The sequence below is a fragment of the Symphalangus syndactylus genome, chromosome 10 (genome assembly GCF_028878055.3).
Source record: "Symphalangus syndactylus isolate Jambi chromosome 10, NHGRI_mSymSyn1-v2.1_pri, whole genome shotgun sequence".
Taxonomy (NCBI): Eukaryota; Metazoa; Chordata; class Mammalia; order Primates; family Hylobatidae; genus Symphalangus; species Symphalangus syndactylus.
The window spans coordinates 56,163,089-56,189,048 of NC_072432.2; the positions used below are offsets into that span (position 1 = coordinate 56,163,089).

Sequence of the window (25,960 nt, forward strand, 5' to 3'; positions counted from 1 at the left end):
AACTATCCTAAATATATATGCACCCAACACAGGAGCACCCAGATTCATAAAGCAAGTCCTCAGTGACCTACAAAGGGACTTAAACTCCCACGCAATAATAATGGGAGATTTTAACACCCCACTGTCAACATTAGACAGATCAACGAGACAGAAAGTTAACAAGGATATCCAGGAATTGAACTCAGCTCTACATAAAGTGGACCTAATAGACATCTACAGAACTCTCCACCCCAAGTCAACAGAATATACATTCTTTTCAGCACCACACCACACCTATTCCAAAATTGACCACATAGTTGGAAGTAAAGCTCTCCTCAGCAAATGTAAAAGAACAGAAATTATAACAAACTGTCTCTCAGACCACAGTGCAATCAAACTAGAACTCAGGATTAAGAAACTCAGTCAAAACCGCTCAACTACGTGGAAACTGAACAACCTGCTCCTGAATGACTATTGGACTATTGGGTACATAATGAAATGAAGGCAGAAATAAAGATGTTCTTTGAAACCAACGAGAACAAAGACACAACATACCAGAATCTCTGGGACACGTTCAAAGCAGTGTGTAGAGGGAAATTTATAGCACTAAATGCCCACAAGAGAAAGCAGGAAAGATCCAAAATTGACACCCTAACATCACAATTAAAAGAACTAGAAAAGCAAGAGCAAACACATTCAAAAGCTAGCAGAAGGCTAGAAATAACTAAAATCAGAGCAGAACTGAAGGAAATAGAGACACAAAAAACCCTTCAAAAAATTAATGAATCCAGGAGCTGGTTTTTTGAAAAGATCAACAAAATTGATGGACCGCTAGCAAGACTAATAAAGAAGAAAAGAGAGAAGAATCAAATAGATGCAATAAAAAACAAAAAAGGGGATATCACCACCGATCCCACAGAAATACAATCTACCATCAGAGAATACTACAAACACCTCTATGCAAATAAACTAGAAAATCTAGAAGAAATGGATAAATTCCTCGACAAATACACCCTCCCAAGACTAAACCAGGAAGAAGTTGAATCTCTGAATAGACCAATAACAGGTTCTGAAATTGTGGCAACAATCAATAGCTTACCAACCAAAAAGAGTCCAGGACCTGATGGATTCACAGCTGAATTCTACCAGAGGTACAAGGAGGAGCTGGTACCATTCCTTCTGAAACTATTCCAATCGATAGAAAAAGAGGGAATCCTCCCTAACACATTTTACGAAGCCAGCATTGTCCTGATACCAAAGCCTGGCAGAGACATAACCAAAAAAGAGAATTTCAGACCAATATCCTTGATGAACATTGATGCAAAAATCCTCAATAAAATACTGGCAAACCGAATCCAGCAGCACATCAAAAAGCTTATCCACCATAATCAAGTGGGCTTCATCCCTGGGATGCAAGGCTGGTTCAACATACGCAAATCAATAAATGTAATCCAGCATATAAACAGAACCAAAGACAAAAACCACATGATTATCTCAATAGATGCAGAAAAGGCCTTTGACAAAATTCAACAACCCTTCATGCTAAAAACTCTCAATAAATTAGGTATTGATGGGACGTATCTCAAAATAATAAGAGCTATCTACAACAAACCCACAGCCAATATCATACTGAATGGGCAAAAACTGGAAGCATTCCCTCTGAAAACTGGCACAAGACAGGGATGCCCTCTCTCACCGCTCCTATTCAACATAGTGCTGGAAGTTCTGGCCAGAGCAATCAGGCAGGAGAAGGAAATAAAGGGTATTCAATTAGGAAAAGAGGAAGTCAAATTGTCCCTGTTTGCAGATGACATGATTGTATATCTAGAAAACCCCATTGTCTCAGCCCAAAACCTCCTTAAGCTGATTAGCAACTTCAGCAAAGTCTCAGGATACAAAATTAATGTACAAAAATCACAAGCATTCTTGTACACCAATAACAGACAAACAGAGAGCCAAATCATGAGTGAACTCCCATTCACAATTGCTTCAAAGAAAATAAAATACCTAGGAATCCAACTTACAAGGGATGTGAAGGACCTCTTCAAGGAGAACTACAAACCACTGCTCAATGAAATAAAAGAGGATACAAACAAATGGAAGAACATTCCATGCTCATGGGTTGGAAGAATCAATATCGTGAAAATGGCCATACTGCCCAAGGTAATTTATAGATTCAATGCCATCCCCATCAAGCTACCAATGACTTTCTTCACAGAATTGGAAAAAACTACTTTAAAGTTCATATGGAACCAAAAAAGAGCCCGCATCGCCAAGTCAATCCTAAGCCAAAAGAACAAAGCTGGAGGCATCACGCTACCTGACTTTAAACTATACTACAAGGCTACAGTAACCAAAACAGCATGGTACTGGTACCACAACAGAGACATAGATCAATGGAACAGAACAGAGCCCTCAGAAATGATGCCACATATCTACAACTATCTGATCTTTGACAAACCTGACAAAAACAAGAAATGGGGAAAGGATTCCCTATTTAATAAATGGTGATGGGGAAACTGGCTAGCCATATGTAGAAAGCTGAAACTGGATCCCTTCCTTACACCTTATACAAAAATTAATTCAAGATGGATTAAAGACTTATATGTTAGACCTAAAACCATTAAAATCCTACAAGAAAACCTAGGCAATACCATTCAGGACATAGGCGTGGGCAAGGACTTCATGTCTAAAACACCAAAAGCAATGGCAACAAAAGGCAAAATTGACAAATGGGATCTAATTAAACTAAAGAGCTTCTGCACAGCAAAAGAAACTACCATCAGAGTGAACAGGCAACCTACAGAATGGGAGAAAATTTTTGCAACCTACTCATCTGACAAAGGGCTAATATCCAGAATCTATAATGAACTCAAACAAATTTACAAGAAAAAAACAAACAACCCCATCAAAAAGTGGGCAAAGGACATGAACAGACACTTCTCAAAAGAAGATATTTATGCAGCCAAAAAACACATGAAGAAATGCTCATCATCACTAGCCATCAGAGAAATGCAAATCAAAACCACAGTGAGATACCATCTCACACCAGTTAGAATGGCCATCATTAAAAAATCAGGAAACAACAGGTGCTGGAGAGGATGTGGAGAAATAGGAACACTTTTACACTGTTGGTGGGACTGTAAACTAGTTCAACCATTGTGGAAATCAGTGTGGCGATTCCTCAGGGATCTAGAACTAGAAATACCATTTGACCCAGCCATCCCATTACTGGGTATATACCCAAAGGACTATAAATCAGGCTGCTATAAAGACACATGCACACGTATGTTTATTGCAGCACTATTCACAATAGCAAAGAGTTGGAACCAACCCAAATGTCCAACCACAATAGACTGGATTAAGAAAATGTGGCACATATACACCATGGAATACTATGCAGCCATAAAAAATGATGAGTTCGTGTCCTTTGTAGGGACATGGATGAAACTGGAAAACATCATTCTCAGTAAACTATCGCAAGGACAAAAAACCAAACACCGCATGTTCTCACTCATAGGTGGGAATTGAACAATGAGATCTCATGGACACAGGAAGGGGGAACATCACACTCCAGGGACTGTTGTGGGGTGGGGGGAGGGGGGAGGGACAGCATTAGGAGATACACCTAATGCTAAGTGACGAGTTAATGGGTGCAGGAAATCAACATGGCACATGGATACATATGTAACAAACCTGCACATTGTGCACATGTACCCTAAAACCCTAAAGTATAATAAAAAAAAAAAAATGAAATATAAAAAAAAAAAAAAAAGAAAAATCCTTTGTCCATCTGAACTCATAGTAGAAAGGGAAGACTAGGGTACATTTCCTGTGCTTGTAACATCTATAGGTGGGCACAGATGTATGAATGAAACCAACACTCCTTAGATTTATAAGTCCCAAGTTATTCTCCCAAATGTTTAGCTCATTGAGAGGAAGCATGGCCTAGTGGTTGTGTGTAGGCTGTGGAGCCAGATGGGTGTAAATCTTGCCTCTGTTGCTGTCTTTGTGAACTTGGGCAAGTTGCTTAACCTTTCGATGTCTTTGTCTCTTCACTTGCAAAAATACTGGTGATAACACTACTTATCTCAGAGGAATGTTAGGAGATTTAAATGAATTAATAAAGCTAAGTGCTTAGGATATTTTCTGGCTTGCAGTAAGCACACAATAAATGTCCTTTCTTGAAATTTTTCAAGAACTTTGTTGTGATTTAGCTTAGTACTTCTAAAGACCTTTGCATTGTACTTATTTTCCCATAGCATAAGAAGCTTTTACATGAAAGGGAATGCCATTGTTAATGGGACAGAAGCAAATCTAATATAAACAAACAACTCACAAGCACTAGCTTCTGGTAGATTAGAAGACAGTGGTGATAATAGTAGTTTATAGTGCTTACTATATGTCAGGCATTATTTTAATTTTACATACGTTAGCTTATGTAATCATCACAATAATCCTATATATTAGGCATTACTATTTTCTTCATTTTACAGATGGGAAAATTGGGGCACAGTGAGGTTAAATTGCCCCAGGTCACACAGCTAGTGAAGTGGCAGAGTTATTTCTTCACGTCCAGACAGTCTGGCTGCAGAGGCTGTGCATGGGAGACTCCTGTTCATTTTTAGCACCTAGTCAAGGGGCCTCTCTTTTGTGAAATCTTCTGTGAAGTCTTTTCTGATATGTTTGGGAGGGTTGTTTACTACTACCTATGCCAGCTACCACTCTATCTTGTACAAGTTTGATTGTAACAGGAACCACACTATATTGTAGTCATTTGTTCATATTTCTATGAGTTCCTTGTGCATGTAGGCTATCTTGTGTTTTTTAAACTTCAGTATATCTTTAAATGGCCCGGAGATCTTGTTAGAATGCAGATTTCAATTTAGTAGGTGTGATGGTTAATTTTATGTATCAATTTGAGTGGGCCACAGGGTGCCCAGATATTTGGTCAGACATTATCCTAGATGTTTCTGTGACGATGTTTTTGGATGAGATTATTGTTTAGCTCAGTAGTAGACTTAGTAAAGCAAATTGTCCTTCCAAATGTGGGTGGGCCTCATCCAATCAGTTGAAGGCCTTCCTAGAACAAAAAGGCTGACTTTTCTCTGGAGTAAGCAAGAATTCCTCCTGCCTGACTGCCTTTCAGCTGGAACATCAGCTTCTTCATTTTTAAAAAATTTTAGATGCAGAGGGTATATGTGTAGGTTTGTCACACGGGTATATTGAGTGTTGCTGAGGTTTGGGATTCTAAAGACGGCACATCCGTTTCTTCATGGCTTTGGACTTTAACTGAAACATTGGCCCTCCCTAGGTCTTGAGCCTGCTGGCCTTCTGACTAGAACAAGCCCATTGGCTCTCCTGGGTCTCTAGTTCTCTGACTCACCCAGCAGATCGTAGGACTTGTCAGTCTCCATAATCTTACGGGCCAGTTCCTTATAATAAATCTATCTATATATAGTTAAAGAAAGATATAAATCAATTACCTATTGGTTCTGTTTCTCTGGATAGCCCTAATCTAGTAGGTTTGGAGTGGAGCCTGAGATTCTACATTTCTAACCAGTTTCCAGGTTAGGCTGATACTCCTGTGCAGTGGGCCACATCGTGAGGAGCGAAGATGAGACTGTCTCATTCACCTTCATATCCTTGGTCTCTAGCAGAGTAGGCACTGTGCAAATTTCTATTGAAGGTTTTGGATAAAGTATTTTTTTTTGTTTTTTTGAGATGGAGTCTCGCTCTGTCACCAGGCTGGAGTGCAGTGGTGTGATCTTGGCTCACTGCAATCTCTGCCTCTGTGGTTCAAGCAATTCTCCTGCCTCAGCTTCCCGAGTAGCTAGGATTACAGGCACCCGCCACCACACCCAGCTAATTGTATTTTTAGTAGAGACGGGGTTTCACCTTGTTGGCCAGGATGGTCTCCATCTCTTGACCTCGACCTCATGATCTGCTTGCCTTGGCCTCCCAAAGTGCTGGGATTACAAGTGTGAGCCACTGCGCCCAGCCTAAAGTTTTCTTTTGTTCTGTTTTTTTTTGTTTGTTTGTTTTTTAACCAAGTGAAAGATTCCTTAAAAAAACAAAGCAAAACAAAACAAAACAAAAAACCTCAAGGAAATAGTAATAAGATTAAATAATTCTGAAAACTGTCACTTCACCTTGAATATAGTCCAAATTTGACCTAAATAAAGGGGAGAAAAGAGAAGGTTAAATCAGAAAATGACAGATTGTAAGAGCCAAATGCAGCAAGTGGAAAGCAAGATTAATGAGACTGATTGGAACGTACTGAAATCTACCCATGGTTAAGCATAGAAAAGATGAAATTAGCTTTAGTACTTGTGGGTTTAATAGCATGGATTTGAAACTAGGCACTGCTGGTGTGTCTTAATGTTACGTAAAATTTTGTTCCTTGCATTCATGCATTGAAAAGTCATTTTAATCACTGGTAAGTGTGATAATGTATCCGTAAAGTTTAAGCCTGATAACCTTCAGTTAGTTTCATGGGTCATTATTTTCTGCTGTGGAAATGGTGCACCTCACCTGCTGTGTTTTCTCTTGGAACTTTGTTCCTGAAGTTTGGTTATACTGTAATCAGCTTAACAAATTCAAGCTTTAGTTTCTGTGTGGTGAGTGTTGATAAGATGTTTCATCATTTGTCTTACTCATTTTCTCTTAGTAACTAGGGTTTATTTACCAGATTTATAAACCTGTGAGTCTAAGCTTAAAATTAATGTAGGAAGCAGATAAAAGATGAAAATGCTAAAATAATAACAGAAGAAGTCAATAGGAGTAAGACATATACACAGACTACACACACATACAATCCAAGATGTCATTGATTATAAGATGGTGTCATCTTTCAATGTGTATGTCTAATAGTGTATACTGCTGCTAAAATTGAAAAAATGCAGCACTATAATACATTGTTATAATTATATAATATATAATATATTACATATATATGATGCATCCCATTTTCAGAGATAATAATGTGAAAAAATTTTGCACTTTAGAATTGGTGAAATACATTGTATGTTTATGTATACATGTATGTGTGTGTAGATATATGACTAAATTAATACATATATTTATTTATACATACCCATTCAGATGTATAGACAATGTTAAAAGCTACGTTTCTATATATTAGAAGTCAGACTCTGTCTGGAAGGCTGTAGATACTCTATGTAGAAAGTGCAGAAAATTGTTTTTCTTGTACTGTACAGCAAGAATCTGAGACTGCTATACTTTTAGGCTTATTTTAAATGTTGGGAATTATTGAAACAGAAGTCCACTGTAATGTTCTTAGGGCTTAAGCTATTTCAGCCTTCAAAAATAATACCTATTTTGACTTCTGAAATTGAAAATCTTTAGTTTACAAAGACAATTATAATTTAAGTAAAAGCTATTTGATTTTTCTTGCGAAATATGTGTTCTGTGATATGTCCTTCTGTTATCTTGGTTTTTTTTTGGTAGATATTTTAGTACAGATCTGCCACTTTAAAAAATCTTATTTAATCTGGGGTCTCATTTAAATTGACCCTGTTAGTCAAACCAAATTGCCAAGGCTTTCACTTGTATGACCTGGTTAAAATTGCAGGGCAAGTTCAGAATTGCTTCATACATACAGACCTCCCAAAAGTTCAATAATGATTTTTAGTGTATGTGGACTTTGTGACAAGTAGCAATGGACTTTATGTGAGGAACAATTAAAAAGCATCAATACTCACTAATGTCCTGCACAAAGGGACTGGAATTGTGAAAAAGCTATGGACTCTAGGAGCATGATGGATATGGTAGGCAAAACACAATTGTCATGGAAAAGCTAATGATCATTATTTTTCATGGATGGAACTTTTACACTGCCAATAAAACCTTTCGAATGGGTGGACATGTGTCCCTCAGGAAACATGTTTAGGCATTGTTAATCTGTTTTCTCCTTTCCTTGTCCCCAAAGCCTCTTGAAGAGGTAGATTATTTAATGTTGAACCTGGTTTTATTTCATGTTGCTTCTGTTTATATCTTGTATTTGAACTAAAAAGGCTAGTTTATTCACTAGAAAAACAGGAGATAAAAGATTATCATTAAGGGGCTACTAAGATAGCAAGACTACAGAAATCAATAGCAATAAAAATCTCATTTTTAAAGAGAGAAGAATCATGGGCATTTTGTGAAACAGTATTATTAGGCAAAATAAATTGCATTTTTGCCTAGATAAAAAATCCACACTGTTTGAATAATGACAGGAAATGTAGTATACTTGGAGTTAGTAGGAATTGAGTAATTCCTGTGTGTTAGGCACCTACAACAACCCTAAAAGCAGTACCCTGACTAGACTGATTTTACAGATGCAGACACCGAAGCCCAAAGAAGTTAGATAACTTGATCAGGCAATGTCCTATCAAGAAACACAGTCAAATTGGGTATTTGGAGGAGAGTTTACTTAAGAGATTATTTATGAGGGTGTTAGCAAGGTTTAAGGAACAACAAGGAGTTAGCAACATCAGGAGTCAGTTCTACCCCTACAATTAAGGGGACAGGGAGGGGGAACAGTTCCTGGGTCCAAAGCTCTATAAAGAGGACTGCCTGATGGGATCTGTGGATTTGGGGAGAGGTATGTTGCCAGGTTCAGAGACTCTGCAGGGAGCTGGTGTAATAAATACCTAGCCTCACTCTCCTACACTCCGGCATCCTGCTGGTGCCTTTCATTGGCAGAATCCCACTGGAAGTTAAAGGGCAAAAGAGCCACTGATGCAGTTACTATGGTTTAGCCTCCAGGACACAGAGTAGGACGGCACATGGATGTGGAGGAGCAACAGTGCGACAACCAATTGCCAGCTGTCTATGTGTCAAGAGTTAGTAATTGGCAGGGCACAGGGATAAAGGTAGGCAGTGCTGGTGCTCTTAACTGCCTCATGGCAGATGCCTTCAGTTTTCCTTCAGAGTTCATCTAGGATTCACAAAAATTCAATGAAATGTCTTAGCAGCCCCAAACATTGGTTATTCATTCTTTATTACTCACTTAAAATTTCATCAAACCTTCATTTCTAGTATTACTAGAAGAACCTCTTGTCTTTCCTTCCCTGGGTTCTATGAGTACAGGTTTGTTTTTGGCTCTTGACTATTTGTTTTGTTACTTCACCATCCCTCTGTGGAGTGTTCTTTTATTTTTGGGAGTGCTTTTCCAATTATTATTATAGTTGCGAAGAAATCAGTTCTTATCTTAAGCCAGGTAGATTTGGGAGTATTTTGCAGTATCAAGAAAGTAACTGTTTCCAAAAAAACACAAGAAAATTGCCTTTTAGCGTATGTGTCAAGGAGCCAAAATTCCTGAAGAAAAAGGACTCTCTTTGTGAACAGGCAGATAAATGAGTAAATGATCGTCTGTTTTTATGTTAAAATGTAGTTATTTCCATAGATACCTGATTCATAAGGAGTAGTTATATGGTAATATTTCCCAAAGTCTATTTGAATTATGTACAGTGAATTATAACCTTGTAGCTTCTTACTCAAATATTTCAAAATTTTTTTTCAAAAATTATTGATGTGCAGTGCCTTAAATAGAGATTAATAGATTCAACTTTCCATTTTTATATTCACTTGCTAGCAGATAAATTTTGGAAATATATTAAGGCTTATTGATTATAGTGATCTTAATTTTTATCTTTGAAAAAAGTGTAATGAAAATTTTGTATGTTAAAATGGGATATTATGATGACATTTGACCAGACCAAGCTATTCCTTGTAGGGAGTAGGGAGCCCCAGGTTACTCAGGAGTCTACATCTGGTCATGTGGTGTGTGATAGTTACAGAGTTTAGCATGGCTAGTGATAGCTTCAGTGGACAGCTAGTTTGATGAATATTCTGCTTAATATTAATAATAACTAACATTTGCATACAACGTTAAAACTTACAAAGTACTTTTATACACATACATCATTTTATCTAATCTTTGACCCTATGGGGAAGTTCTTTTCTTTTTCTTTTTTTTGAGACAGGGCTTGCTCTGTTACCCAGATTGTAGTGCAGTGGGGTGATCATAGCTCACTGCTGCAGCCTCAAACCCCTAGGCTCAAGCCTGGGAGGCAGTTATTCCTGTTATCAAAATACAAACAAGGAAATTCAATGTTCAAAATCCAGTGTTTGATTTCATAGCTAGTGGGTGGTAAAGCCAGATACAAACACGTTTTCTGACTCCCAAGTTTGGATGTCTTTTTGATTGTCTAATGTTGACTTACAAAGTATCAACCCAACTAATTGACAAGAGAGGGCTGAGTTTATGGCTTATGCAGGGAGCGAGAACACTGCTTTGACAGAGTCTTGGCAGCTCTTAGAGGGGGAGAGGCAAGGTGGGATTTTATTGAGAATTAGAAGTTTGGTTTAAAATTGGTCTTTCAATGCAGGGACTGATCAGGAATGAATAAGAATGGCTGGGCATGGTGGCCCACGCCTGTAATCCCACCATTTTGGGAGGCCAAGGCGGTCATATCACCTGAGGTCAGGAGTTCGAGACCAGCCTGGCCAACATGGTGAAACAATTTAGGATTTGATAGAAACAGCAAGGTGAGGAGTTCCAAGAGTTTTGATACTTCTTTTTTTTTCAACTTTTATTTTAGACTCAGGGGATACATATGCAGGTTTATTCTTGGGTATATTGCATGATGCTGAGATTTGGGTTAGGAATGATTTGTAGTGAACATAGTACTCAATAGTTTTTTGATGCTTGCCCCCATCCTCACCTCCCCACAGTAGCCCCCAGTTTCTATTGTTCCCATCTTTATGTCCATGAATTCTCAATGTTTGGCTCCCACTTATAAGTGAAAATATGTGGTATTTGGTTCTCTGTTCCTGCATTAATTCACTTAAGGCACTGGCTTCCAACTGCATCTATGTTGCTGCAAAGGATGTGATTTCTTTCTTTTGTGTGGCTGCATAGTATTCCATGGTGTATACTTACCACATTTTCTTTAACCAACCCACTTTTGATGGGCACCTAGGTTGGTTCCATGTCTTTGCTATTGTGAATAGTGCTGTGATGAACACGTGAGTGCATGAGTCTTGTTGGTAGAACAGAGTGTTGATACTTCTTATTGAAGAGTTAATGGTCTTTTGGGAAATTCTTGTAATGAACAATCAAGTTACATGCCTCAGCAAGAGTCTCCTGGAGTAGCAAAGTAATACTAATGAAGACAATAGATTACAGTCATGTTGATGTAGACAGTTAGCTCTGTGTGTGTGTGTGTGTGTGTGTGTGAGAGAGAGAGAGAGAGAGAGAGAGGAGGGAGAGAGAGAGAGTAGGTAGTTCCAAGGTAGATCCTTGTTGTCTAAGCTATGTATGGAGGTAGGTGGTCTAGGTTTCCAGTGCCCCCTATGTGGCCATTCTTTAGCCTGAGTTGAATGATAGATCATTTATATCCAGGGGTGTGATGGATCAATCCAGATATTCACCAGTGTCTGAGGTGTCACAATTGCATATAAGTATCTGGGTGTGGTTGTTTCTACCTCTGTGAGTTCAAGTTTTCTTGCTCTTTCTGTTTGATGATAATTTGTTAGATCACATCATAGGACAGAGACTGCAGAGCAGCATTTTAGACTCTGGAGATCACTCATCTGAACACTGTGACAAAAATACTAAGAGAAGGATTATGATCAGAGTTTGTAGTGACCTCCTCATCTAGGAGCTGAGACAGCCTGTATTAAACCAAGAGATGAGATCTCATACCAAATGAAAAGAGCCCACAGCACTACATATGGGGTTATTAGCTACATTACCCAATTTTTTTTTATTTGCTTCTGAGTCTTTTTTGTGCTATTAAAGATCCAAGACAGGTCAGCATGGATGTAACCATAATATTCTTTCTGTAAAACAGCACATCCCCCTTGAGAGGCCAATATTATATCTTAAGCAGCTCTATTCTGAACCACTCTCTGTCCAATTTGGTCTATACTCTTGGTGTCATGGTCTGACTCAACTGGGAGTCTTTGAACCATGACATCTAGGAATCTTCCTACTTAAAAATTTAATTAATTAATCAATCAATTAATTTTATTTATGCATAATAGATGTACAGTACATTTTGGGGGTACATGTGATATTTTAACATATTTATGTAATGCATATTAATCAAATCAGGGTATTTGGAATAGCTATCATCTTAAACAATTTTCTTTATGTTGGGGACATTTGAATTATTCTCTACTAGCTATTTTGAAATATACAATAGATTATTGTTTACTCTAGTGCTGCTATTTATTTATTGAACAATAGTCTTATTTCTTCTACCTAACTGTATTTCTGTACCCATTAATCAACCTCTCTTCATACCCACCTCACTCCTACCCTCCTAGCCTCTGGTAACCACCAGTGTAGTCTCTGTCTTCATGAGATCCACTTCCTTAACTCCCGCATCTGAGTTAGAACATGTGAAATTGTCTTTCTGTGCCTTATTTCACTTAACATAACCACCTCCAGTTGCATGCAGCATGCTGCTGCAAATGACAGGATTTCATTCTTTTTTTATGGCTGAATAATATTCATGGTTCATATATACCCCATTTTAAAATTTTTCCTTCATCTATTGATGGGTACTTTCATTCATCTATTGATGGGCACTTATATATAAAATGTGTATGTATATACCACATTTTTCATTTATTCATTCATCTATTGATGGGCACTTGAGTCCATATTTTGGCTATTGTGAGTAGTGCTAGACACTGGAGTGCAGATATCACTTCAATATATTAATTTCCTGTTTTAGGGGATAAATACTCACTAGAGGGATTGCTAAATCATAGGGTAATTATATTTTTAGTTTTGAAGGAACCTCCATAATGTTCTCTATAATGGCTGTACTAATTTACATTACCACCAACAATGTATGAGTGTCCTTTTTCTCCATCCATACCAGCGTCTGTTATTCCCTGCCTTTTCGATAAAAGCTATTTTAACTGGGGTGAGATGATAAGTGTGTGTGTGTGTGTGTGTGTGTGTGTTCAGAGTCTCATCCTGTCACCCAGGCTGGAGTGCAGTGTCATGATCACAGCTCACTGCAACTTTGTCCTCCTGGGATCAAGTGATACTCTTGCCTCAGCCTCCGGAGTGGCTAAAACTACAGGCATGAGCTACCACACCCAACTAATTTTTAAATTTTTTGTAAAGATGGAGTTCCACTGTATTGCCTAGGCTGGTCTCGAACTCCTGGGCTCAAGCAATCCTCCTGCTTTGGCTTCCCAAAGTGCTAGGATTATAGGCATGAGGCACTGTACCCGGCCTCATTTTGGTTTTGATTTGCATTTCCTTGATGACTAGTGATATTGAGCATTTTTTGTTACTTCTTCGTCATTTGTATGTCTTCTTTTGAGAAATGTCTGTTCAGATTTTCCCCCATTTTTAAATTGATTTCTTTCTCTCTCTCTCTGTTTTGTTATTGGGTTGTTTGAGCTTCTTGTATATTCTGGTTATTAATCCCTTATTAGATGGATAATTTGCGAATATTGTCTCCCATTCTGTGGCTTATCTGTTTATTTTGTTGATTGTTTCCTTTGCTATGCAGGAGCTTTTTAGTTTGATATAATGCCATTTGTCCATTTTTCCTTTGGTTCCTTATGCTTTTCAGGTGTTACTAAAAAAAATCTTTGCCCAGACCAATGCCCTGGAGTGTTTTCCCAATGTTTCCTTGTAGTAGTTTCATAGTTTGAGGTCTTTTAATTAAGTCTTTAATCCATGTTTATTTGATTTTTGTAAATAGTGATAGATAGAGTCTAGTTTAATTCTTCTGCATATGGTTATCTAGTTTTCACAGCATCAGTTTTTGAAAAGATTGTCCTTTTCCCAATGTATGTTCTTGGTGTCTTTGTTGAAAATCAGTTCACTATAAATGCATGGATTTATTTCTGGGTTCTCTATTCTGTTCCATTGGTCTGTATATCTATTTTTATGCTAGTATTGTGCTGTTTTAGTTACTATAATCTGTAGTGTATTCTGAAGTCAGGTAGTGTGATGTGTCCAGCTATGTTATTTTTGGTCAGGATTGCTTTAGCTATTCAGGGTTTTTGTAATTTCTATGTAAATTTTAGGACTGTCTTTTCTATTTCTGTGAAGAATGTCATTGTTATTTTGATAGGTAGTGCATTGAATCTATAGATCAGTTTGGGTATTACATTTTAAAAATATTCTTCCTATTCATGAACATGGAATGGCTTTCCCATTGTTTGTGTCTTCTCCAGTTTCTTTCATCACAGCTTTATAGTTTTTCTTATAAAGATATTTTACTTATTTGGTTAAATTTATTCCTAGATATTTTATATGCCTTGTACCTATTTTAAATGGAATTGCTTTCTTGATTTGTTTTTCAAATTGCTCATTGTTGACATATATAAATGTTGCTGGTTTTTGTATGTTGATTTTGTATCCTGAAACTTTACTGAATTCATTTGTCAGTTCTAAGAATTTTTTGGTGGAGTCTTTATGGTTTTCTAAATATAAGATCATATCATCTGCTAACAAGAGTGATTTGACTTCTTCCTTCTAATTTGGATCACTTTTATTTCTTTCTCTTTTCTGATTATTCTGGCATAAACTTCCAGTTTTAGAAAATGATGCCCTCTTTGACTTTTATTCAACATAACAGTGAATAAAAGTCAAAGAGGGCATCATTTTCTTGTTCCAGATCTTAGAGAAAAGGCTTTCAAGTTTTCCTCATTCAGTATGTTGTTAGCACTAGGTCCATCATATATGGCTTTTATTGTTTTGAGGTATGTTTTTTCTTTCCCCAATATATGAGCATTTTTACTATAAAAGGATATAAAATTTTATTAAATGCCTTTTCAGCATCTATTGAAATGATCATATGGTTTCTATTCTTGGTTCTGTTAATGTTTCGTATCATTTTTATTGATTTATGTATGTTGAACCATCCTTATTTCCTAGGGATGAATCCTACTGGATCATAGTGAGTGATCTTTTTAATGTGTTGTTGAATTTGGTTTGCTAGTATTTTGTTGAGGATTTTTGAATCTGTGTTATTTAGGAATCTTGCCCTGTAGTTTTCTTTTTTTGTTGTATCCCTTTTTTGGCTTTGGTATTAGGGTAATGCTGAACTCATAGAATGAGTTTGGAAGTATTCTCACCTCTGCAATTTTTTTTTTTCAGAGTTTGAGTAGAATTGGTATTGGTTCTTTAAATGTTTAATAGAATTCAGCAGTGAAACTATCAGGTCCTGTGCTTTTCTTTGATGAGAAAGGTTTTATTATGGTTTTGTTCTCATTACTCATTATTGGTTTGTTCAGGTTTTTTTATTTCTTCAAGACTCAATCTTAGTAAGTTATGTTTGTCCAGGAATTTATCCATTTCTTCTAGGTTCTCCAATTTTTTGGCCTATAGTTGTTTATAATAGTCTCTAACGATTCTTTGTGTTTCTGTGGTATCAGTTGTTATGTCTCCATTTTTGCTTCTGATTTTATTTATTTGGGCTTTCCTACTTTTCTCTTAGCCTAGCTAAGGGTTTTTCCATTTTGTTTATCTTTTCAAAAAGCCAACTTTTTGTTTTGTTGATCTTTTATAAGTCTCAATTTCACTTATGTTTGCTCTAATCTTTATTATTCCTTTCCTTCTACTAAATTTGAGTTTAGTTTGTTCTTGCTTTTCTAGTTCTTTGAGGTGTATAATTAGGTTGGCAAGTTGAAATCTTTCTGATGTAGGCATTTATTGTTATAAACTTTTTCCTCATTAGTGCTTTAGCTGTATCCTGTAGATTTTAGTATGTGGCATTTCTATTTATATTTGTTTCAAGATATTTTTAATTCCCTTCTTAATTTCTTTATTGACCCATTAACCATTCACAAATATGTTGTTTAATTTCCAGATGTTTGTGTAGTTTCTAATGTGTCTCTTATTATGAATTTCCAGTTTTATTCCACTGTGGTCAGAAAAGATACTTAATATAATTTCACCTTTTTTTTTTTTAAAGCTTTTGAGACTTGTTTGGTGGCCTAACATATGGTCCATTCTGGAGAATGTTCCATGTGCTGATGAGAAAAATGTATATTTTACAGCAGTTGGATGAAATGTTCTGTAAATGTTAGTTAGGCTCATATCTGTAGTGTAGTATGTAGTTTAACTCTGATGCTTCTTTATTGATTTTCTGAGTGGGTGATCTGTCTATTACTGAGAGTGGGCTGTTGAAGTCCCCTACTATTATTATACTGCAATCTGTCTCTCCCATTAGATAGGTTAGTGTTTGCTTTATATACATGGGTGCTCCTGTGTTGGGTGCATAGATATTTAAAATTGTTTTATCCCATTGCCAGATTGACTGCATTATCATTCTATAGTGACCTTCTCTGCTTCTTTTACAATCTTTGACTTGTAGTCTATCTTATATAAGCATAGCTACTTCTACTCTTTTTTGGTTTCTGTTTGCATGGAATATCTTTTTCAATATCTTCACCTTCAGTCTATGTGTATCTTTATAGATGAGGTGAATTTCTTGTAGATAGCATATAGTTGGGTCTTGTTTCTTCATCCATTCAGCCACACTGTTCTTTTAATTGGAAAATTTAGTTCATTTCATTCAATGGTACTATTGATAGGTAAGGACTTACTAATGCCATTTTGTTACTTGTCTTCTGGTTATATTGTAACTCCTCTCTTCATTTTTTTCCTGTCTCCTTTTGTGGTTAAGTGATTTTCTCTGGTAATGTGTTTCAATGTGTTTCTTTTTATTTTTAGCATATTTATTACAGCTTTTTGCTTTGTGGTTGAAATTTAGAAAAAAAATCTTACAACAAGTTATTTTAAAGAGATGACAACTTATCTTTGATCATAAAGAAAAGAATAGAAACAAGCAAACAAACAGGAAAAACTAAAAAGACTCTACAGTTTAACTCATCCCTTCCACATTTTTAAGCTTTTTTGTTGTCTCAATTAATATATTTTTATATTGCCTATCCTTAACAGGCTGCTATGGCTATTATTATTTTTGATAGCTTTGTCTTTCAGTCTTCATGGTAGAGTTATGAATCGGTTGTATACCACAATTCCAGTGATAGAGTATTCTGAGTTTGTCTGTTTACTTATTTTTACCAGTGGGTTTTATCATTTAGATGTTTTCTTTTTGCAAGTTAGTGTTGTTTTTTCTTTCAGATTGAGCAGTTCTCTTTAGTATTTTTTGTAAGATGGGTCTGGTGATGATGAATTCCCTGAGCTTTCTCTTTTTTTTGTGGGGGGGTGCGGGGGGGATCTGGTATCAGGTAGTTTTTGTTGGGTATAGAATTTTTGGTGGACATTTTAGTACCTGCCCACCAATCCCCTACCCCAGCACTTTGGATATGTCATCATGGCCTGTATGGTTTCTGCTGAGAAGTCTGTTGTCAGACAAATTGAAGCTCCTTTATGTATTATTTGTTTCTTTTTTCTTGTGGCTTTTGTCTTTGCCCTTGACCTTGAAAGTTTGGTTATTATATGCCTTGTGATAGTTTTATTTGGGTTTCATCTATTTAATGATCTCTGACCTAACCGTACCTGAATATGTATGTCTTTCTCATGTTTTGGAAAGTTTTTTGTTATCATTTCTTTGAATAAGTTTCTATCCCTTGCTCTTGCTCAGTTCCCTCTTGAATACCAGTGATTCTTAGATTTGGTCTTTTGAGGTAATTTTCTATATCTTGTACATATTCTTTATTCCTTTTTGGTCATTTTAATTTTTTTCCTTTGATGTATATTTTCAGATAGCCTGTCTTTAAGCTTATTGATTCTTTCCTCTGCTTGATTCATTCTGCTCTTGAGAGCCTCTAATAAAATTTTCAGTTCAGCAATTTTTTTTTAGTTCTTGGATTTCTGTTTGATTTTTTACAATTATTTTAATCTCTTTGTTAAAGTTATCTGATAAATTTCTGAGTTGCCTTTTGTGCTATTTTGGAGAACACTGAGTTTTCTTAAAACTGCTATTTTGAAGTTATTTATCAGAGAGCTCACCTATCATTGTCTCATTAGGGTTGGTTACTGATTCCTTGCTTTTTCTTTTTGGTGAGGTCATGTTTCCCTGTTTGTTATTGTTCCTTGTGAATGTACATCTTTGTCTTTACATTGAAGGATTAATTATTTCAGTCTTCTCTACATGGCTTGTTTTTGTTTTTATTCATTATGTTTGCTTAGAAATTTCTTTGCAACATATCTGTTTAATATCATTTCTGCCAGGTCACTGCCTCCTTTTAAGTACTTGATGGTGCCTTATGCCCAGGTTTGCTTTGGCTCTGGCAAACTTTGGACCCCTGTCTGTCCTGGATAGGAGAGGTCCCAAAAGTGATATCCCTGCAGCATGGGAGGGATAGGTAGGTGTTCATACCCAGAGAATCCATGGAATGAACCCCCTACAGTATGCTGCTGAACAGCCACTCTGATGTGATGTCTCATTTGGTCCAGACACAGAGAAGCATTTTCTGGGCTGGCGATGCTAGTCCCACCTTCCTTTCTTGGTCTCTGGCTGTCCTCAGAAGTTTTTATCCTTTCAGGCACTCGTGATGTTTTCCATTAATTGAGGCAGGGGCAGGTCTCCTGCCAGGGAACCCAAAATGGTGGGGAAACTGTTTGACCACCTCAATCTCACTTTTTCCACTGTAGTAACCATGAATCAGAAACAATCCTGAAAGTAAGTATTAGTTTACCAAAGTAAGAAGTTTCTGTTCAACTATGGGTAGTAATCAATAGGCTTTTCTTCCATAAATACAGTACATTCATTAGGGGTTACACAATGCTCTACTTTTGGTGAAAATATATCTATATGATTGTCGAATAGCATTGTAACATTTTGGTGCCATTGGAAAAGTTTAGCATCACACAATGAAACTTGTATTGAGGTCATTAGGTAAGTATGAAGCAAAAACAAAAAAACAAACAAAAAACCAAAAACCAAAAACCCAAAAACCCCACAAAAGCAAGCAAGCAAACAAACAAAAACCCCCAAAGTAACGTGTCAAAATTGTGTGAAAAGGAGACGGCTTCCAAATACTCACCATGTTAATAAACCACAGCTACCTGTCCAAGTAGTGAATACTTTCTTAGAAATGAAATAATTTTTCTCTTGAGAATTCATTTATGCTTCCAATTAATTTAGGGCTTTTTTGAAATGTGTCAAGGGGTTGCATATGCTGCAAAAATAATTGTCTAAAACCTTGTTCTTTTTCATCTTACTGGAGATAAGTTGTATATCTGCTGAAGCTTGTACCTAATGCAAGGTCCTTCATGGTTACTTCTCTTGTTTCTGTGCCCCTGATGCATGCACCTCTCCCAAATCTTTTTGTTTTGCCATGGCAGGAGTGGCAGCCCAAGTACTCCAGAATCTTGCAAAATACTTGTATGGGTCTGTGCCCTGTGAAGCTGTGTGGATTTTCACATGCCTATTGATAGTAATTTAGAAAACTTAATTGACAGTTGGGGAGGGAGCAGATAAATCAAATACAGAACAAAGAAAGGTATAAGATGTTTTCACAATGCAACATTGAATTATACAAAATAAACTAATGTCTTGGGACAGCATTTCTGTCATTTTGGACATAGCACACGTAAAGCAAGCTACTGAGACACATCAGAGCATCTTGCTATATTTTGATGTATTCTTAAATGAAGGTAACCTAGGATGAGTTATGGTTGTGGAACCTTGTGTCTTCAAGAACTGGTTGAAGAAGCAACACGAGGGCACATGAAAAATTACACCTTAGCTAACCACTACTGCCACCACCACCACCACTATCACCACCGTAACACTATACTTTCTTGTCTGTTTTTACTATGCCAGAAATTGTCCTAAGTGGTTTATGACATTTTCACATTTAACCTTATGGAGTAACTATTATTAGTACTCCCATTTCATAGCCAAAGAAATCAAGGCTTAGAAAGCTTATGTAGTGACCAGGAGTGGTGGTTCATGCCTGTAATCCCAGCACTTTGGGAGGCCAAGGTGAGTGGATCATGAGGTCAGGAGTTCAAGACCAGCCTGGCCAAGATGGTGAAACTCCGTCTCTATTAAAAATACAAAAATTAGCTGGGTGTGGTGGTGGGCACCTGTAATCCCAGCTACTCAGGAGGCTGAGGCAGAGAATTGCTTGAACCCGGGAGGTGGAGGTTGCAGTGAACTGAGATTGCGCCACTGCACTCCAGCCTGGGTGACAGAGCGAGACTCCATCTCAAAACAAAAACAAAAACAAACAAAACAAAACAAAAGCTTATGTAGCATAGTTAAAGACGCATAAACAGAAATGTGGTAGAGCTTGTATTTAAAGACAAGTCTCTCTGATGCAGCAACATATGTTAGTAAAATTCCAATTTAAGCATTTAAGTGTTTGTAAGTGGAAGCAGCCCCTATGATACCTAAAAGTGAAGTGAACATCAACACTTCACAGAGTCAGTAGAATCATTAAACTTATAATCTGTCTACAGTGATGTCATAGAAGTACCAAGTGGGATATCTGGGAAAAGGGAGCATTTAAATATACAATTGGGGAAATTTCTGGTTAGTGGCTACAATTCCTCTAAGAACCTAGGTCTTAGATGGGGATAAGGGAGAGTTATGACCCTACAACCAAGTCAAAGTATTTTTAATCCAGGAAAAGTAGAATCATCTTTTAGGCCTTTGGAACAGACTAACAAACAGAATTTGGAGGGAGTGGTAGACATATATCAGACTCTCAGAAATTGCCTTTTGAGTAGGAGTGGAGGTCTCTTGACGCTGAGACTCATGATTGGAGAAATCCAATTTGAAGTTCTATAACAGAGTAGGTAGTGTGGAAGGGATATACTTCACAATAAGAGGAATTTATTTTACTTCTGGGTCTCTAAGACTTTCTTGTGAAGTAATAGGGACTACTCTGACTTAGGAAAAGAACCTCTTATAAAGAACAGAGTGGCTTTTACTGGATACTTTTAAAGTCTAGGCTTTCTGTGTATTTCTTTCCATTATGTTGAGGGTTCGAAGGAGGGACTAACGTAGTGAGAGCATGGAAATACTGGCCATAGCCTTTATGTCTTCTGACATTTTAAGAAAACGTAGGGTCTATTTTTTGCTACTCATATTAAATTCTCCAACTAATGTTTTAAACTCAAATTTTAGATTCTTCTTTGGAGGAAAGCAGGCTCTTCACTGTTTACAAGGTTATTTTTCAGTTGCAAAATTCTGTTTCTTCCCCATATTCCCCCATTCAGTTTTGACTGTTACAATCAGAAAGCTTGAGGACACTTTTTTCTTGCATCTGTAGTAGAAACCTTAGCAGTAGATAATAACTGCTCCAGGTCTGTTAAATAGATGCATTCCCTAATCAATATTTATATTTCAAAGGATCTTGTGTTTCAAGGAAAAGATTCACTGTAGAATTTTTAAATAGTTATTAAAGTACACATTTATACATCACAAATTATTTTGAAGTGACTAAAGAGAAAAGGAATATACATGTAAAGAGTTAGAAGCCGCTTTAATTGGCTGTCAATTGGAGAGCAATCAGAAACAAAGATAAACTTCTCTTAAGGCAAAATGTGAGTCAATTGGAAAACCAGATTTGTTTTACAAAAATTCTCACAGACATAACTTATCAAGCAAACTTGTACTGGTATTGTGTCGTGTTGTCACTGATCACTTCTCTTTGTCTTGTTGTTTGTACGTAGTTGATTCCACACGCTATTGTTGTCCTAGTAATGGGAAGTCAGCTTTCAGTGACAGTTCATATGATAAGGATCCCCTCCTTGGGTAAGGAGTCTGCACCAAAAATAGTCATCTAGCATTTGTTTTTATAATTTCAAATCAATGTTCAGCATTGACAACCTATCAAGTAGAAAAATAATGGTACCTTACCTTTATATAACATATATTTTATGAAATTTCTGCGTGTTTCTCTACAGGTGAGTTCAGTGTTATATTTGGAACTTTGTGTTTCTTATATTTTAGTCATTTATAAATAATACAGAGGCTAGCCATGACCTTATTTTTTTAATTGCAAGTATCCCTGTTTAGATTGGTATAATATATATTTGTTGTGGAATGAGAAATGGGATTGGTTTCCACACTTTTTGAACAGTGTTTGTTATTAAGTGAAAGAAAAAAGAAATAAAAGCAAAAAAGAAAGATAAGGGCCCCAACTTAAAGCCTGCCTTCATGATCCATAAGTACCCATTCTTTTTGTCTAGTCAAAACCCTTTACATAAATGTAGTGATATGATCCCCATGTGTCAGGCACTGTGCTAGTCACAAGATACAAAATGGAATAGAATATGGTTCCCACTTTTAGGGAGTTTGCAGTCTAGTTCAGGAGATGGACCAGTTCACCATCAACTATTTTTCAATTTGCTCAATGCTATTACAGATTGGTTTAGCTAAAGTGCATTTTCAGAGTCTAGTGAAGGTTGAACAATTCTGCTTGACTAGAAAGAGAGAGCTGGGGTAATACTTCACAGGAGTCTTGACATTGGAAGTGGGTTTTGGAAGGTGAATTGGGGTTGAGAAGGGGACGAAGAAGTTAGTAAAGCTTACATTGGACCTATAAGCCACAGCCTATCAGACAACTGCTGTGTCTGGCGCATGAATATTTAGGTGGGAGCCAGGCTTCTGCTAAGATGCGGTCTGCAAAGTTAGAGTGGAGGCTGCTTATTGATCATGGGGCAGCAGAAGGTGGACAGGAATTCATGCAGTAATGGAGGAAAGGTGTGTGAGAGAGAGACATGGGAGAGATGAACTAGGCAGAGACACATTCCCTGTACAGTCTTACTTAAATTTCATATTAGAAGCACATAACCAGTTTTTTGTTGTTGTTCGATTCAACTTCACAGGTATTTGCTGAGCATTTCATATATTTTTTAAAAGAGGTCATACAGGCTATATTTATATGGCATCACCATGGGTGTGAATGATATCTCCCAGGAAGACCATGCAGAGAAAACACAAACGGTAGCAGGGTGGGGAGGGGAGGACTGACATAAGAGATAACCCAAAATAGCAAGGTAGGAAGAGACCCAGGGGAGAGTAGCCGTGGAGGCCAAAGGTAGACATTCAGGAAACCAGGAGTGTTTAACCGTGTCACAAGCTGCAAAATGGTAAAATAAGAAGAAAACTGCAAGTTGACACTTAGAAGATCATTATGAATGGGATACAGAGCAAGTAGGCAGTGGGGGTCCTGGGGATGGAGGGTAGCAAGTAGCCATCTCCCAATTTCACCTAGAGCTGACCCTGTACAAAGGGGTCTTATTTACGGCGATTTGAATACTTTGTTAACAGCTCTTAGAAAAGGTTGGTTGAGGAAGCAGATTGAAGCTCTTGGCTTAAATTAGGGTTCTGGATTATTTATGGATTTAATTTATCCCTGTGATCCATGTCCCCAGTTGACACAAGCTATCAAGAGTTAGCTGCATTCTTTTCTTCTTGAAATAGTAGGAAGAATATTTAATCATAACTGAGCTTCACTAATAGAAATTTTAATAAAACTGGGCTGAGCTAGGACTGGGAGGTTGCATAAGCAATCAGAGAGTGTGAATGTTCCTCTGGGTGCACTCTGTGCACTTGGCATAATTCTTAGGACTGAAATATAGTATTTAATCCAAACAGCTCCAGGGTTTTCATAAATGCAGTTTAATTTAAAGTCTGTGCAAGCACATGCGGTACATAAAGCATAATTTTCTGGGACTTTTAAGCCTCTCTACAACTTAGATAAAAGTTAAAAGAATAAAATCTTTGATAAATTTGATAGCATGCTCATTTAAATTGTTTGCCTTCAGTGGAAATCCAAGTAAAGATTGAACTCCACCTGCCTTTCTACATACTCAGTTTTTCCTTGAGGATAAATAAGAAGGCCTGAAGAACTATTGTCATCTGGAGCTTAGAGGTCATCTAGTACAGTGTCTTCATTTTGCAGTGAGGAAACTTAGAGCCACAGAGGAGAAATGACTTTTCCAAGGTGCATTACTGTTAGTGTCAGTGCTGGGAATAGGGTGAAAACCCACATTGCTACTATTGCTGGCAACAAAAAAAGCAATATGACTAAAACACTGCAGATTCTTCTAACTCCTCCTTCAGACCTCTTTAATCCTGCTAGAGTTTTCTTTCCAAAAACAAATCTGATTGCGTCATTCCTTCCATGTTAAAGTCTTCAGTGGCTCCTCTGAATAGTAGCCAGACCCCTACCTATTTTTCTGGTCATATGTGCCCAACCACTGACCCTCATGGGCTACTTAACCATGTGCAGTCCTGGGACTCATCTTCTCTCATGCCTTTTCATTATGTCTTCCTGGGAGACCCGTCCACCTCCCTGGTGCTTAACAACTCCCATTCATCCTCCAAAATTCAGCCTTGTACTGCCACCTCCCAGAAGCCTTCCTGCACCTTTTCCCTTTGTGCTCCCATATTCTATGTGGTTGCATTTCTGTTATAATACCTGCCACAGTGACTGACGACCGTTTGCTTATATGTTTGACTATGTGCTTATATGTTTGACTGTTCAGCTAGAAGATCCTTGAGTGCAGAGAGAATGTTTTACCCATTTTGGCATCCTGAGTGTACAATGCCTGGTGTGTGTAGGGTTCAGTAAGTGCTTATGGAATTGAATTGAACTCTAACAACAAATCCAGAGAATTGTGAGTCTCTAATAGGATATTTAGATGACAGTATATCCTATGAGCCCTCATCAGTTTGAAACTAGCCTAGTTCGCCCACCTCTTCTGCCAGTTTTCTATAACCTTTGGAGAAATTGGTCAACTTGTTATTCCTTAGGGATACTGTATGCATTTATTCTTCCCACTGTGCCTTTGTCCATGGCATTGTCTCTGCCTGGCAAGCCCCTTCTTGTTTATTTAGCAGTTATTGACTACCTTTGTGTCTGACATTGTGTTGGACTCTTATCTTTTCCTTCCTAAACAGGACTCTACTGTTTGAGGCCTCCTCAAGTCCTACTCACACTTGCATCTTCTTCTAATCAATGGTCTCAGTCCTCATCACTTTACTACTTCCTATAGGTATGGCACATTTGATATTTAATAAATGCTACCTTTTATGGTTATTTTTCATTCTGGGCATGTTACACACCTATTCAACTAAATTATGAGGCTCTTGAGGGCAGAGCTGTATTTTCAGTGGCAAACTTTATGTAGAGTCTTAATACATGTTGGTCAATGATCAAGAGGACTTGAGGGGCACATTTTTACGCTGAGGCTCTGTCATTGTGCAGTGTGTTTGTGAGGATGCTATTCATGGAGACAGGTCAGGATGGCTGTGGTCAGGGATTCTGGAATTGAAGGGCAACTTTGGGAAGCATAATTGTCCGAGTTCATGAAAAGTAAATATCTCCCAGATGGAAAGATTAGATCATGTAGAGATTTCCCCAAATTGCAGTGATTTATAGGCTTAATATCATAGCAATTAAAATCTGATTGGGATGGGGAATAATTTATCCGAAAAAATAAATAGAATTTACAAAGGAAATTCTGAAAAAGTATATTGTGAGAGGCTACTTTATTTAAGCCTTTAAAAAGCTACAATTATTAAAATATTTTAGTACTCATTCACAAATTAAAAATATATTCTTCTTTTGTTGTTTTATGTATGTGTGCATGTTTTATATTATACTATAGTGCAAATGTAAAAAATGCCTGTAAACAATCTCATTTTGATATGAGTCTTCATTTGAGGTAATGGTGGAAAAAAGCTTTAATATGCTTTCCCTCCCTTCCCAAACACTGCAGGGTAAGAAGCTGGATTACTGTGAAAGAAAAGGCATTGAGAAGTATTTTTTTTTTTTTTTTAAATCATGGTCCCTTCACATAAAAATAATTATATTATTCCAGAGATAACACAAAACAGATGCAAAGGGCAGAGTTTTTCTATAGATATTGTTAGGAGGTCCAATTAGCATTTTGGGGGTGAGGGGATAGGGGGAATCTAGTCAAATAAATACCAAATAGATTAAGTAATTAAGTATAAAAATCAAACCACAGTCCAGTGTGAAAAAAACAAAC

At 37.1% G+C, this 25,960-nt stretch overlaps 1 protein-coding gene and 1 non-coding gene across 3 annotated transcripts in view; one reads left to right on the top strand and one right to left on the bottom strand.

The window, feature by feature from the left end:
* Window positions 1-25,960, top strand: part of RASGEF1B (RasGEF domain family member 1B) — a 633,330-nt gene that overhangs the window by 97,614 nt on the left and 509,756 nt on the right. The window lies entirely within an intron of this gene.
* LOC129492419 (small nucleolar RNA SNORA31) lies at window positions 21,153-21,278 on the bottom strand. The gene has a single exon (XR_008660868.1). It is a non-coding gene; the product is annotated as a small nucleolar RNA SNORA31 (small nucleolar RNA).